The 16,553-nt window shown below is 35.5% G+C and overlaps 1 long non-coding RNA gene across 1 annotated transcript; it reads left to right on the top strand.

Moving 5' to 3' along the window:
* The first annotated feature begins 469 nt into the window (after positions 1-469).
* LOC127853708 (uncharacterized) lies at positions 470-16,011 on the top strand. Its single transcript, XR_008036716.1, has 3 exons — positions 470-864; positions 12,367-12,478; positions 15,852-16,011. It is a non-coding gene; the product is annotated as an uncharacterized LOC127853708 (long non-coding RNA).
* The last annotated feature ends 542 nt before the right edge of the window (positions 16,012-16,553 follow it).

The raw sequence follows: 16,553 nt of genomic DNA, 5'->3' as shown, positions 1-16,553 counted from the left end.
ATGTGTTTCTGTGAAATATCCTTTTACCTTTGATAAGGAAAATAGCTTTTCGAGGGGGGGGGGGTTCGTTTTTTATTGTATCAGAAAGTACTAGTATTTCTTCTTCAAACAATTTAAGAAATCAGAAAAACTTGCTGGACCATTTCTATTCACGTAAGTAAATAAGTAAGATTAAATAAGTAATTCCTTAAAATTATAGGAAATTACAGATATGTATGGAAAGCCAAAGGGGACCCCCGCTAAAAAACATACACTTATATAGCAAATATCGGGATTGTCATTTTTCGCGGAACTTTCACTTTCCGCGAAAAACCAATGCCAGCATGGCCATAAAACACTACATACAAATCGAAATCTAAAAAGCGCGGAACTTTCATATATTTTCCGTCGGAGCAATTATTTTTCAACCCTGTAGAAAAAGCTGGCTCAATTAATCGCGCGGAACGTTATTTATCTACTCTGTACAAATAGTAGTGTTTAAAATCGCGCGGAGATTGTAGAATGCTATTTTAAGAAGTCTATTAAAGAGAGAAAATCCAGTAAATACCAGATCCAAAAAGCGCGGAACACAAATATCGTCCGCGAAAATTAAGCATTGAATTACTGTACAAATCTCGGGTTGTTAGGTGTTAGAATCCCTAGTTACCCGAAAAATTTGATTGGATCCGATACTTAGAAATAACCAATCAGATACTTTGTAACAAATGCAACACAATCAGTGCGTTTAGTAAGTATAACGTTTCAAGATGGCGGAGCGAATTGCATGGTTATTGTTTCTACTCGATGGATTCGCAGATAATTCGGAAATAGATCAGATTGGGATCAATAACTGTATTGCATACGATCATTTACATGTATTACCAGGTTTGTATTTGTACTTTTTTAATATTGTGTAAAACTATCCGATAATATGCATAATGTTGACAATTGTTAATTAAATGAGCCGCGTTCTGAGAAAACTGGGCTTAATGCATGTGCGTAAAGTGTCATCGCAGATTAGCCTGTGCAGTCCGCACATGCTAATCAGGGATTACACTTTCCGCTTTTATGGTATTTTTAATTTCAAGGAAGTCCCTCCTTACCAAAAATGAAGTTTATGCGGAAAGTGTCGTCCCTGATTAGCCTGTGCGGACTGCACAGGCTTACGCTAATCTGGGATGACACTTTACGCACATGCACTAAGCCCAGTTTTCTCCGAATGCGACTGAAATAATAACTTATTTTAATGTAATGTACTTGTGTCTTGTATTCGTTCAGTTGAACGTCAATATATTAATACATTTATTTTTGTTTTCAACCTATTAATTAAAATAAGGTATTGTTTTTAATCCGTTTTTAGTTTCGTTATAGCTGACCTAGATTTAAACATTTCGTCATAAATTAATAAATAAAATTATTAATAAATTTATGTTTTAATATAATTTATACATAAATTTTGTAGGTGTGTGTTGCCAGTAATGGTTGAAGATATGCCAAACAAATTGTGCCTCTCTATACAGACAGATTTCAGGTCTCAATTTAGACTTCAAAGGTCAACATATCACTGATATCAGGTTTGTCAGCTATTGGTTTGTATTATTCTTATCCACATTGCAGCAAGAATAACTGGATAACTTAACTTTTCAATAGCTATTACATGTAGATCTAATTTAAATTAATCATGTTTCTAAATCATCCACTAAATGCGGCTAATTCTCCACTTGTTGGAAGTTTTTTGTGATAAAAACTTGGAGTAGATTTATTTTACTCCCAAACTTCCTTTAAGAAAGCCCAACAGCTGTAGAGTGATGGAAAATCTACTTCTTTAAAGTATTTATAAGTGAATAGACCCTTTTCACAATAAGCCAATATAGCAGGTAGTCAAATGATTGCAGAATTCCAGAATGAGGCTGAACGTGTAGAGATTTCTAATAGTGCATCGCAATATCGCTCTGCTTTTGATCATTCAGCTAGATCTACTTAATGATATTGCCAACACAAGTTGACTTCGTCAGAAATAGCCATTAATTACTTAATATATACTTTTCATTTTAAGTGCCAATATATGAAATACATTTTCTTGATTAAAGTACTTGTTTGTATTCTTGTTTGTATTCTTTTTTTTTGCACAAACTCTGACACTCCAAGTATGGCTTTCAATTCTTAGTGTGTGTAAATTAACAGTCTTAAACTTATTGGATTATCTGACACTCTTTGTTTGCGCATTATTTGGGGGATTAATCAATTATTTTATTTATTGATAGATCTTGCGTTTAAATTCCCCTGTATTCAGCACAAACCCATAACCTCTTTATGATCAGATACTGTGCAGACAAATACTAAATAACAACGTGATGTCATAAACCACATGTTGTAGATATCTGGTCATCTGGTCATTTAACACAATTAATGACACCTCCATGTGACCATGGCGTCTCATGGTTGTAGCATTGCGTAGCCGTTTCTTGGAATAATTTAACGCCAAATACTAAATTGTTGCTTTTACTGAACATAAATGATATTGTCAACATTGAAAGTCATCTGTCCAAAAAGATTGTCAGAAACTAAATACTGTATACATATTAGCCAGTTTTATCATAATTATAAAGTGCTTTATACCTATATATTTTTTTTAATATTTCAAAAATTTAATGCTAAACATTTGTGTCATTTTCTTCTATTTGATAGGACTTTGTCTGATGCTTGATTCAACTCTTACACGTTCTATAATTCATGAAATTGTTCACATCCTACCTTTGAAAATTGTAGTCTTACAATACTTAGTATTGTATACTGCTAATTTATGACTTCGATTTGTGCAATAATCAATGTTTAGTCTTCAGACCACATTTACTCTGATGCTTATGGGTAACTGGAAATTGTATGCCCCTGGAAGGGTGGCATATAGCAGTTGAACTGTCCGTCAGTCAGTCAGGATGTCAGTCTGTCCGTCGGTCCGAAAAAAAAATAACGTTGGCCATTACTTTTGCAACATTGAAGATTGCAACTTGATATTTGGCATGCATGTGTATCTCATGAAGCTGCACATTTTGAGTGGTGGAAGTTCAAGGTCAAGGTCGTCCTTCAAGGTCAAAGGTTAAAAAAATATATGTATAATTAAAAGCGGCGCAGTAGTGGGCATTGTGTTTCTGATGAACACGTCTATTGTTATATATAAATTTGAATTACTTATCAATTTTTTTACTTAACACAGCATGACATGTGATGGTTGTCTGTATTCATATGTTTGACTTAATTGTAACCAGTGTCAAGTGCGCATTATAACATAGCATAAGAAAATGCAGTTCCACGTTCAGCCTTGTTCTGCAATTCAACGCGTCAGGTGATATTATTGATATCTAAAAATAGTATCGGTGTTCATATTGTGAAACTGGTCTATTATTCGATACTGATTAATTTGATGAATCAAGTTAATTTTTGTTAAATATCTGTTAAATATTTATGCCCCCCTCCGAAGAAGAGCAGGTTTATTGTTTTGCACATGTCGGTCCGAATGTCCATATGTCTGTCCACCAGATGGTTTCCGGATGATAACCCAAGAACGATTTTGCCTAGGATCATGAAACTTCATAGGTACATTGATCATGACTCGAAGATGACCCCTATTGATTTTCAGGTCACTAGGTCAAGGTCACGGTGACCCTAAATAGTAAAATGGTTTCCCGATGATAACTCAAGAACGCTTATGCCTAGGATCATGAAACTTCATAGGTACATTGATCATGACTCGCAGATGACCCCTATTGATTTTGAGGTCACTAAGTCGAAGGTCAAGGTCACGGTGACCCAAAATAGTAAAATGGTTTCCGGATGATAACTCAAGAACTTATGCCTAGGATCATGAAACTTCATAGGTACATAGATAATGACTCGCAGATGACCCCTATTGACTTTCAGGTCACTAGGTCAAAGGTCAAGGTCACAGTGCCAAAAAACGTATTCACACAATGGCTGCCACAACAATTGACAATCAATATGGGGGGCATGCATGTTTTACAAACAGCCCTTGTTTGAAATTTATTTTATGACATTAAAGTAATGTATAGGGAATTTAGTTACCTACACATTCTTTGAAAAGAAATTTGAATTGTAAATGTATACTTCATTTATTTTGTAGGAATTCTGTACAACTGTGGAACCATGTATGGTACGTGACCGCACAATTTTGGTTGGCAAAAGGATATTGGAATAAGCAAAGGTAAATTGTATGTGAAGGAGTCTTGACAATTGCAAATATAGTTAGTTTTTTTGTAAGGCTCGCAGAAAGTGACCCTAGCCTTCATATATAAATAAAAAGCTGAAAGAGTATTTATGAAAAATCGTGTAATCAAGTTTGCAATATGTTACATTTTATTTATAAGCTCATCTTTTTTTTTTTGAAAAAAAAAGAGACATTGTCATCATCTTGGCGTCTGCGTCGGTGTCGGCGTCCGGTTAAGTTTTGTGTTTAGGTCCACTTTTCTCATAAAGTATCAAGTATAAAACTTATTTACTTACTACCATGAGGGGACTGGGCAGGCAAAGTTAGATAACTCTGGCGTGCATTTTGACAGAATTATGTGCCCTTCTTATACTTAGAAAATTGAAAATTTTGTTAAGTTTTGTGTTTAGGTCCACTTTATTCCTACAGTATCAAAGCTATTGCTTTCATACTTGCAACACTTACTATCATAAAGGGACTGTGCAGACAAAGTTATGTAACTCTGACTGGCATTTTGAAAGTATTATGTGCCCTTTTTATTCTTAGAAAATTGAAAATTTGGTTAAGTTTTGTGTTTTGGTCCACTTTACTCCTAAAGTATCATAAGATATTGCTTTCATACTGGGAACACTCGCAAATTATCATAAGGGGACAGTACAGGACAAGTTGAATAACTCTGGTTGTCATTTTGACAGAATTATGGTCCTTTTCTTACTTAGTAACTTTGAATATATGGTTAAATTTTGTGTTTTGATCTACTTTACTTCTCGAGTATCAAGGCTATTGCTTTCAAACTTCAAATACTGTCATGCTATCATAAGTTACTGTAGCTGGCAAGTTGAATTTTACCTTGACCTTTGAATGACCATGACTCTCAAGGTGAAATTATTAAATTTTGCTAAAATTTCCATAACTTCTTTACAAGCGTTACAAAGCAACTCTTATCTGACATACCACAATAGACTCCACCCAAACCATCCCCCACGCCCCCCCCCCAAAAAAAGAAAAAAGTACTTTTTTTTTCATTTTGAAAGATCATCTAATAAATGACCACACCCTCACACTATACCCCCTGCCCATTTTTTTTAAACATGGCTAAAAAACACAAATATTTATTTTTATCATTTTTTCATTTTTGGCAGATAGTGTAATAAATGATCACACCACCACACTATACACCCTTCTCCACCCCACCTCTCCCTCCTTTGTGATTGAAGTATTGAGATAGGTCCCTTCAACTTTAAAAAAAATAGATGAGAGGTCTGAACCTGCAGGGCGGTGCTCTTGTTAACAATCAAATGAGACATAACTTAGAAGCTTCACTTCATTTACTTTGTCAGGCTGGCGTAGTGGATATGGTGTTCACCTAGTGATGGGAACATTTTGGGTTCAACCCTGTTTATTAGCGGTCTCTTTATCTTCATATATACAAAGTACTGATTACTCCCAGAAAACGGACTCTAGAATGTCTTAATAAGCATAAAGCTTTCAATGCAATCAAGCATAATTAATATGGCTAAACTCTAGCATGAATTTTACTTTTGTATTTCAGGGACTCAACATTACACAGTCATTTCAACATGTATAGTCTTGTCAGCAATGATGGAGCAGTACTTCAGATTTCCAGAATCTCGTCATGAGCTGAAGATCATTGCCTATGGATTTCATGAATGATGTAGAATGATTGGACTGTTGATGGAACCCACAGTGCATGTCCTGCTTCAACATCTGAGCATAGGTCCTTGTTTATCAGCAGTTTAGTTCTTCAAGCAGTCTGTGACAGTAACTTGAAATGTTTGGACATATGACCTGGATGGCCAAGTTCTGTGCATGATGCCCATTTAAATAGGAACGGCCCAGTGGCGCATTAAATGGACATTTTTCGAATGTTCTTGAGGATTCAGCTTACCGCCTGACAAGAAATCTTGCTTTTTGTTCAGTATCGAGGCCATGGACATTTGTATCATTTGCAAAAGATACTGCGATATTTGTGCCTTTGTTCATGCTTTATAGTTGATTAACAATTGGAAGCCATAACCTGTTTTATAGGATGGTGTTAGTGGGACAATGAATTTTGTAAAGATTTAAAGACTGGAAAAGATAATTAAAAGTCAAAAGAGTTCTGCTATTGTTAAGCATGCTTTATTGATTTGTAATGTTAGAAAGATAGCATTATTAACAGAATAAAATGTCCATAATTTGAATATTCTACTGTTTTCAGCAACATTTAATTTGATATAGTACAAAATGCTGCATCATGTTATATCATGATCTGTTTTGTGAACAATGACCTTTCAATGTATATTTAATAATTTGTCAATGGGTGTTACACGCATAAGCCCTACCATTAGCCCAAAAAGGAATTGCTTAGGAGTTTTGCCACCTTCTAGAGAAAAATACTTCTCAGAAACAGTTGCATTTTGGAAAGTCTATGGCTAGTAAAATTTGGATTCCTTTTGGATAACCAAGGTTACCAATTTATGTTTAATGAATTTGCAATAAAAAGCTTTGACAGAACATAATGTCACAGAGTCGAACACGTGTATGGAATAAAGTGGAAGTTGATTAAATGAGTAATACACATTATATGCTTCTTTGATTAAAAGTTTGTGTTTTCACTAAAACTGCAAACATAGTAAGCTTTAAAGTATTGCAACTAAATAAAAGATTCAGATTTAAATTGTATTATTTGAATGCACTGTCTAATACATATGAGCCTCGCTCTGTGAAAAAGGGGTTTAATGCATGTGCACTCCAGATTAGCCTGGGCAGACCGCACAGGCTAATCAGGGAGGATATTAAACGCACATGCATTAAACCCCTATGTTCAATAAACCAAAGATAATCAAAAACAAAATGAGACATTTAACCCTGTACCACTCAAAAACGCACTAAGACACATTCGAGAATAAATTTAATTTAAGACCTTTCTTACTATATTAAAGTTTTAAAGGCTTTGTTTAAAATTAAATAAATCGTACAAACACGTCACTGTTTATTTAAATGTTTCTGGTACTAAACATGTTTCGGCCGTAGCCTTCATCAGTAGTACATTAATATAAACAAATACAAAGGAAGTGACGTCAACGTCATACAATAACATAACGTCGTTTGGCGGAAAAATATATAGTTCATTATATTACATAATACATAATACAGAGATGGATCATTGCTGGCTTTGTTTCCAACCCATGGATACTGATGAGCAGCAAACAGCATAAAACCTGAACAGATTGTGAGTTACTTGCAGGCTGTTCTGGTTTTATGATGTTTGCATGTAGAAAATTTAAAATTTCCTCAGAGCAGGAAAAGGTAAATAATAACACAACAGCAATTATACTTAAGTTATTTTAAGACTTCATACTAATGCAAGTAACTTGCAACTGTCTAACCAAAATCGGACATGGTGGAGGGCAAAATTAATGGCTGTGCACCTTGAATTATCTATTCATACTCAAACAATATAATGTTGATCTACAGTATCTTGTACAGCATGCATCTAATACTACAGCCAAATTTGCTTACAAATAATATTACAAGAAACACAAGTCATTAAAGACTTAACTTTATTGCATCAACCATTTAGCAGGAATAAAATATAAAGAGAAAAATTATGGCAATTTTTTCATCTGAACATGCAAGTCTTCATATACAATCCCATTGCATATAAAAACGACAGTTTACTATTTTTCCGTTCTATATGTCAGCATAAAGACAAGATGGTATTCACTGTGCAATAAAACACAAGCAATCATATTAAAATTGCTTTTAATTATATGAACTGTACCTTCACTAACATTCAAGAATTTTAATATAAATACATGATGAAAGATGAGCTTTTTCTTGTCTTAAAATAACTTGATACTTTGCAATGACCAAACAATACAACTCAACATACAAATTATCCAACAAAATATATTTTAATGACACAATATTTTTATTCAACAATAGGAATAGCTTAAGGTTGTAACATATTACACAAAAGTCACAGTGTCAATCTAAGCAAAGAGTAGAATCATAAAGAGATGTCCACAACGGATGATGTGCAAGCTGGCTCTGACTCAGATTTCCACATCAGTTGATGTGCAAGCTGGTTATTACAAGGATGTGAACAACTGATGACGTGCAAGCTCTAAGACAGATATCCACAACAGAGATTGTCCTTGCTGGCTCTGACTAATGTCCACAAGTATATAACATGCAAGCTATCTCTGACTGATGTCCTAAACATATGACGTGCAAGCTGGCTCTACCCAGATGTCCACAACAGATTACGTGCAAGCTAGCACTTACACGGATGTCCACAACAGGATGTGTAAGCTGGCTCTAACACTGATGTCCAAAAGAGATGACGTGCAAGCTGGCTCTTACACGGATGTTCACAACAGATGACATGCAAGCTAGCACTAACACTGATGTCCACAATAGAGGACGTGCAAGCTGGCTCTAACACGGATGTCCACAACAGATGACATGCAAGCTGGCTCTTACTCGGTTGTCCACAACAGAGGTCAGATGGGCAAGCTGGCTCTGCCTCAGATATGTACACAGAAGATGATGTTCAAGTTGGGAACACTGCTACAGCTATAAAATACAAAAACCATGTTTCATACTATCATATTATTTTACTACATGTTTTTCTTCCACAATACAGAACATTATACTCATTATTAGCATTCTGCTATTGCTATCTGAAGGTTTACCAGATGCTATGTGTGAAGATAGTTCATACCAGAAATTAGCCGAAAAACACTTTTTAGACATAATGTGCATTCTGCTCTAAGATATATAGCTCAGAATTCACTGGTTAAATCAAATTTTTTGGACTAAATTGGCGTGGCATGCAGACAAAATGTCGAGTTTTGAAACTGTGTCGTATCTGGTGTGAATCTTGAGTTATTTAATTTGGTCAGTATATCAGACATGTACACCTGTTATATGTTAACTGTAAGAGTTTAGAATGTCTTGACAGTCATTGTGTTTGTAATACATTGTGTTATCTTTCAGATTTGTGTGACAGTTAAATATGATAATCAATAATCTTGTTCTGCATGCCGGTCAAATTGTTCCGTGGTAAACACCTACCCATTGTGGTCAACTCGTACTTGTTTTTTAGTCAACTTGTACCTACCCAAACTAAACCCGTACCCGATATACAGAAATAGGTGAAGGATGGTTAGCTTATAAGTCAAACTCATAGAGACAATTTTTATTTTCCTCTTGATGTTTCCACTTAAATTATCTAAGCATTGCTCACGCAAGTTGTCTGTTGCAGATATGTATAAGCAGCGAAAGTGTTGATGAAAATTGACACTTGTGGTTGATGTCTTTCAAGAATTTTACAATTGTAACAAAATAAGACAAATGAAACAAGTTGAATAGTTTGAATGAGGTACGAGTTGACAACAAGAGCACCGCATAACGGGTGCCACGCTCTGCTACAGGTGCTTGTCAGATTTTTTTTTTTTAGAGGTCACAATGACCTTGACCTAGTGACCCCAAAATGGGTGTGGCGTGTAGAACAAATCAACATGCATCTACATATGAAGTTTCAAAGTTGTAGGTGGAAGCACTTTATTTTAGAGCCAATGTTAAAGTTTTATAGTAGAGGTCACAGTGACCTTGGCCTTTGACCTAATGACCCAAAAATGGGTGTGGCGTGTAGAACTCATCAAGGTGCATCTACATATGAAGTTTCAAAGTTGTAGGTGGAAGCACTTTGATTTTAGAGCCTATGTTAATGTTTTATATTAGAGGTCACAGTGACATTGACCTAGTGACCCAAAAATGGGTGTGGCGTGTAGAACTCATCAAGGTGCATCTACATATGAAATTTCAAAGTTGTAGGTGGAGCACTTTGATTTTAGAGCCAATGCTAAGGTTTTAGCACGACGCCTACGGCGGACGACGAGCTGGCTATGACAATACCTCGGGTTTTCTCCGAAAACGCCGAGCTAAAAATGGGTACGAGTTGACCAAGGTACGAGTTGCCTTTGGGATGAATTGCCTGTAAAGCCTTGTTCTTGTTCTTTTTAATTGAAGTTGTATACGGTGCTGGACTAGAGCATACGACTGCCATAACAATAACTTGGCTCTCTACTAACTGAGCTTAAGGGAAGATGTTTCTTACACACAAGCACTATATTTCATTATTTGACGACATATGATTATGACGTGTTTTTGCGGGTGTTTATGTTTTAACAGAGACGTTTGCATATAGACAAACCGTGAAAACAACACTCGATACTCTTGAGCTGTTTTAATTGCATTAAAATTCATAATTCATGTATGTTAAATACTAACCTCATCGCTAATGTCATCAAAATTGATCACTCTTTCGCCCTTAAAAGGTTTTGTGTTAATGTGAAACAACCGTCATCATGATGACTGCATGAATGCTGGATAAGACGCGAGTTTTGATTGGTTCTTTCTAGGTGTCGGAACCAATCAAATTTTATCGCGTAACCACATAGCAACCCGAATTTCGTACAGTAATTCAATGCTATTGAAAATCGCGCGGAGTAATGAATCTTCCGCGCGATTTTACATTAGCAACCCGCAATTTACATAGCAACCCGAGATTTGTACAGTAATTCAATGCTTAATTTTCGCGGAAGATATTTGTGTTCCGCGCTTTGTGGATTAGGTCCGCGCGATTTTATACACTACTATTTGTACAGAGTAGATAATATTAAGGTTCCGCGCGATTATTTGAGCCCGCATTCTCTACAGGGTTGAAAGATAATTGTTCCGACGGAAAATATATGAAAGTTCCGCGCTTTTTAGATTTCGATTTGTATGCAGTATTTTATGGCTATGCTGGCCTTGGTTTTTCGCGGAAAGTGAAAGTTCCGCGGAAAATGAAAATCCCGATATTTACTATATAAGTATATGTATTTTAGCGGGGGTCCCCTTTGGCTTTCCATACATATGACTATTATGGAAAGCCAAAGGGGACCCCCGCTAAAATACATATACTTATATAGTAAATATCGGGATTGTCATTTTTCGCGGAACTTTCACTTTCCGCGAAAAACCAATGCCAGCATGGCCATAAAACACTACATACAAATCGAAATCTAAAAAGCGCGGAACTTTCATATATTTTCCGTCGGAGCAATTATTTTTCAACCCTGTAGAAAAAGCGGGCTCAATTAATCGCGCGGAACGTTATTTATCTACTCTGTACAAATAGTAGTGTTTAAAATCGCGCGGAGATTGTAGAATGCTATTTTAAGAAGTCTATTAAAGAGAGAAAATCCAGTAAATACCAGATCCAAAAAGCGCGGAACACAAATATCGTCCGCGAATTTTAAGCATTGAATTACTGTACAAATCTCGGGTTGTTAGGTGTTAGAATCCCTAGTTACCCGAAAAATTTGATTGGATCCGATACTTAGAAATAACCAATCAGATACTTTGTAACAAATGCAACACAATCAGTGCGTTCAGTAAGTATAACGTTTCAAGATGGCGGAGCGAATTGCATGGTTATTGTTTCTACTCGATGGATTCGCAGATAATTCGGAAATAGATCAGATTGGGATCAATAACTGTATTGCATACGATCATTTTCATGTATTACCAGGTTTGTATTTGTACTTTTTTAATATTGTGTAAAACTATCCGATAATATGCATAATGTTGTCAATTGTTAATTAAATGAGCCGCGTTCTGAGAAAACTGGGCTTAATGCATGTGCGTAAAGTGTCATCGCAGATTAGCCTGTGCAGTCCGCACATGCTAATCAGGGATTACACTTTCCGCTTTTATGGTATTTTTAATTTCAAGGAAGTCCCTCCTTACCGAAAATGAAGTTTATGCGGAAAGTGTCGTCCCTGATTAGCCTGTGCGGACTGCACAGCCTTACGCTAATCTGGGATGACACTTTACGCACATGCACTAAGCCCAGTTTTCTCCGAATGCGACTGAAATAATAACTTATTGTAATGTAATGTACTTGTGTCTTGTATTCGTTCAGTTGAACGTCAATATATTAATACATTTATTTTTGTTTTCAACCTATTAATTAAAAAAAGGTATTGTTTTTAATCCGTTTTTAGTTTCGTTATAGCTGACCTAGATTAAAACATTTCGTCATAAATTAATAAATAAAATTATTAATAAATTTATGTTTTAATATAATTTATATATAAATTTTGTAGGTGTGTGTTGCCAGTAATGGTTGAAGATATGCCAAACAAATTGTGCCTCTCTATACAGACAGATTTCAGGTCTCAATTTCGACTTCAAAGGTCAACATATCACTGATATCAGGTTTGTCAGCTATTGGTTTGTATTATTCTTATCCACATTGCAGCAAGAATAACTGGATAACTTAACTTTTCAATAGCTATTACATGTAGATCTAATTTAAATTAATCATGTTTCTAAATCATCCACTAAATGCGGCTAATTCTCCACTTGTTGGAAGTTTTTTGTGATAAAAACTTGGAGTAGATTTATTTTACTCCCAAACTTCCTTTAAGAAAGCCCAACAGTTGTAGAGTGATGGAAAATCTTACTTCTTTAAAGTATTTATGAGTGAATAGACCCTTTTCACAATAAGCCAATATAGCAGGTAGTCAAATGATTGCAGAATTCCAGAATGAGGCTGAACGTGTAGAGATTTCTAATAGTGCATCGCAATATCACTCTGCTTTTGAACATTCAGCTAGATCTACTTAATGATATTGCCAACACAAGTTGACTTCGTCAGAAATAGCCATTAATTACTTAATATATACTTTCCATTTTAAGTGCCAATATATGAAATACATTTTCTTGATTAAAGTACTTGTTTGTATTCTTGTTTGTATTCTTTTTTTTTGCACAAACTCTGACACTCCAAGTATGGCTTTCAATTCTTAGTGTGTGTAAATTGACAGTCTAAAACTTATTGGATTATCTGACACTCTTTGTTTGCGCATTATTTGGGCGATTAATCAATTATTTTATTTATTGATAGATCTTGCGTTTAAATTCCCCTGTATTCAGCACAAACCCATAACCTCTTTATGATCAGATACTGTGCAGACAAATACTAAATAACAACGTGATGTCATAAACCACATGTTGTAGATATCTGGTCATCTGGTCATTTAACACAATTAATGACACCTCCATGTGACCATGGCGTCTCATGGTTGTAGCATTGCGTAGCCGTTTCTTGGAATAATTTAACGCCAAATACTCACTTGTTGCTTTTACTGAACATAAAAGATATTGTCAACATTGAAAGTCATCTGTCCAAAAAGATTGTCAGAAACTAAATACTGTATACATATTAGCCAGTTTTATCATAATTATAAAGTGCTTTATACCTATATATTTTTAATATTTCAAAAATTTAATGCTAAACATTTGTGTCATTTTCTTCTATTTGATAGGACTTTGTCTGATGCTTGATTCAACTCTTACACGTTCTATAATTCATGAAATTGTACACATCCTACCTTTGAAAATTGTAGTCTTACAATACTTAGTATTGTATACTGCTAATTTATGACTTCGATTTGTGCAATAATCGATGTTTAGTCTTCAGACCACATTTACTCTGATGCTTATGGGTAACTGGAAATTGTATGCCCCTGGAAGGGTGGCATATAGCAGTTGAACTGTCCGTCAGTCAGTCAGTATGTCAGTCTGTCCGTCTGTCCGAAAAAAAATTAACGTTGGCCATTACTTTTGCAGCATGGAAGATAGCAACTTGATATTTGGCATGCATGTGTATCTCATGAAGCTGCACATTTTGAGTGGTGGAAGTTCAAGGTCAAGGTCGTCCTTCAAGGTCAAAGGTTAAAAAAATATATGTATAATTAAAAGCGGCGCAGTAGTGGGCATTGTGTTTCTGATGAACACATCTATTGTTATTTATAAAGATTAAATATAATTCATTAATATACACTAATAGTACATAACTTATGTCCTTGAATCATTATTTAGGTGTTATAATTTTTAACCAGGTTTTCCGAAGGAAAAAACTGGTTATTAGATTGGCGAATGCGGGCGGGCTGGCTGGCTGGCTGGCGGGCTGGCTGGCTGGCTGGCGGGCTGGCGGAATAAGCTTGTCCGGGCCATAACTATGTCGTTCATTGTCAGATTTTAAAATCATTTGGCACATTTGTTCACCATCATTGGACGGTGTGTCGCGCGAAATAATTACGTCGATATCTCCAAGGTCAAGGTCACACTTTGAGTTCAAAGGTCAAAAATGGCCATAAATGAGCTTGTCCGAGCCATAACTATGTCGTTCATCGTCAGATTTTAAAATCATTTGGCACATTTGTTCACCATCATTGGACGGTGTGTCGCGCGAAATAATTACGTCGATATCTCCAAGGTCAAGGTCACACTTTGAGTTCAAAGGTCAAAAATGGCCATAAATGAGCTTGTCCTGGCCATAACTATGTCATTCATTGTGAGATTTTAAAATCATTTGGCACATTTGTTCACCATCATGGGACGGTGTGTCCCACGAAAGAATCACGTCAATATCTCCAATGTCAAGGTCGCCACGACTAAAAATAGATTTAAAAAAAAAAAAAAACTTACAAAGGGGGTTAATTTTTTTTGGTCATTTCAAAAGTTCAGTTTGAGTTTTCTCCATTTATCAGATTTTTTTTTCACAATGAAAACCTGGTTTTGTGACAATTTTGTCCCTTGTTATATTTGAATTACTTATCAATTTTTTTACTTAACACAGCATGACATGTGATGGTTGTCTGTATTCATATGTTTGACTTAATTGTAACCAGTGTCAGTGCGCATTAAAATCTTGATATTCAACGCATTTTGCATAGCAAAAGAAAATGCAGTTCCACGTTCAGCCTTGTTCTGCAATTCAACGCGTCAGGTGATATGATTGATATCTAAAAATAGTATCGGTGTTCATATTGTGAAACTGGTCTATTATTCGATACTGATTAATTTGATGAATCAAGTTAATTTTTGTTAAATATCTGTTAAATATTTATGCCCCCCTCCGAAGAAGAGCAGGTTTATTGTTTTGCACATGTCGGTCCGAATGTCCATATGTCTGTCCACCAGATGGTTTCCGGATGTTAACCCAAGAACGATTTTGCCTAGGATCATGAAACTTCATTGGTACATTGATCATGACTCGAAGATGACCCCTAATGATTTTCAGGTCACTAGGTCAAGGTCACGGTGACACTAAATAGTAAAATGGTTTCCCGATGATAACTCAAGAACGCTTATGCCTAGGATCATGAAACTTCATAGGTACATTGATCATGACTCGCAGATGACCCCTATTGATTTTGAGGTCACTAAGTCGAAGGTCAAGGTCACGGTGACCCAAAAAAGTAAAATGGTTTCCGGATGATAACTCAAGAACTTATGCCTAGGATCATGAAACTTCATAGGTACATAGATAATGACTCGCAGATGACCCCTATTGACTTTCAGGTCACTAGGTCAAAGGTCAAGGTCACAGTGCCAAAAAACGTATTCACACAATGGCTGCCACAACAATTGACAATCCATATGGGGGGCATGCATGTTTTACAAACAGCCCTTGTTTGAAATTTATTTTATGACATTAAAGTAATGTATTGGGAATTTAGTTACCTACACATTCTTTGAAAAGAAATTTGAATTGTAAATGTATACTTCATTTATTTTGTAGGAATTCTGTACAACTGTGGAACCATGTATGGTACGTGACCGCACAATGTTGGTTGGCAAAAGGATATTGGAATAAGCAAAGGTAAATTGTATGTGAAGGAGTCTTGACAATTGCAAATATGGTTAGTTTTTTTGTAAGGCTCGCAGAAAGTGACCCTAGCCTTCATATATAAATAAAAAGCTGAAAGAGTATTTATGAAAAATTGTGTAATCAAGTTTGCAATATGTAACATTTTATTTATAAGCTCATCTTTTTTTTTTGAAAAAAAAAAGAGATATTGTCATCATCTTGGCGTCGGCGTCTGCGTCGGTGTCGGCGTCCGGTTAAGTTTTGTGTTTAGGTCCACTTTTCTCATAAAGTATCAAGTATATAACTTATTTACTTACTACCATGAGGGGACTGGGCAGGCAAAGTTAGATAACTCTGGCGTGCATTTTGACAGAATTATGTGCCCTTTTTATACTTAGAAAATTGAAAATTTGGTTAAGTTTTGTGTTAAGGTCCACTTTATTCCTACAGTATCAAAGCTATTGCTTTCATACTTGCAACACTTACTATCATAAAGGGACTGTGCAGACAAAGTTATGTAACTCTGACTGGCATTTTGAAAGTATTATGTGCCCTTTTTATTCTTAGAAAATTGAAAATTTGCTTAAGTTTTGTGTTTTGGTCCACTTTACTCCTAAAGTATCATAGATATTG

This window comes from Dreissena polymorpha, chromosome 12 (assembly GCF_020536995.1).
Source record: "Dreissena polymorpha isolate Duluth1 chromosome 12, UMN_Dpol_1.0, whole genome shotgun sequence".
Lineage (NCBI taxonomy): Eukaryota > Metazoa > Mollusca > Bivalvia > Myida > Dreissenidae > Dreissena > Dreissena polymorpha.
This window is presented reverse-complemented; position numbering and strand designations above follow the sequence as displayed.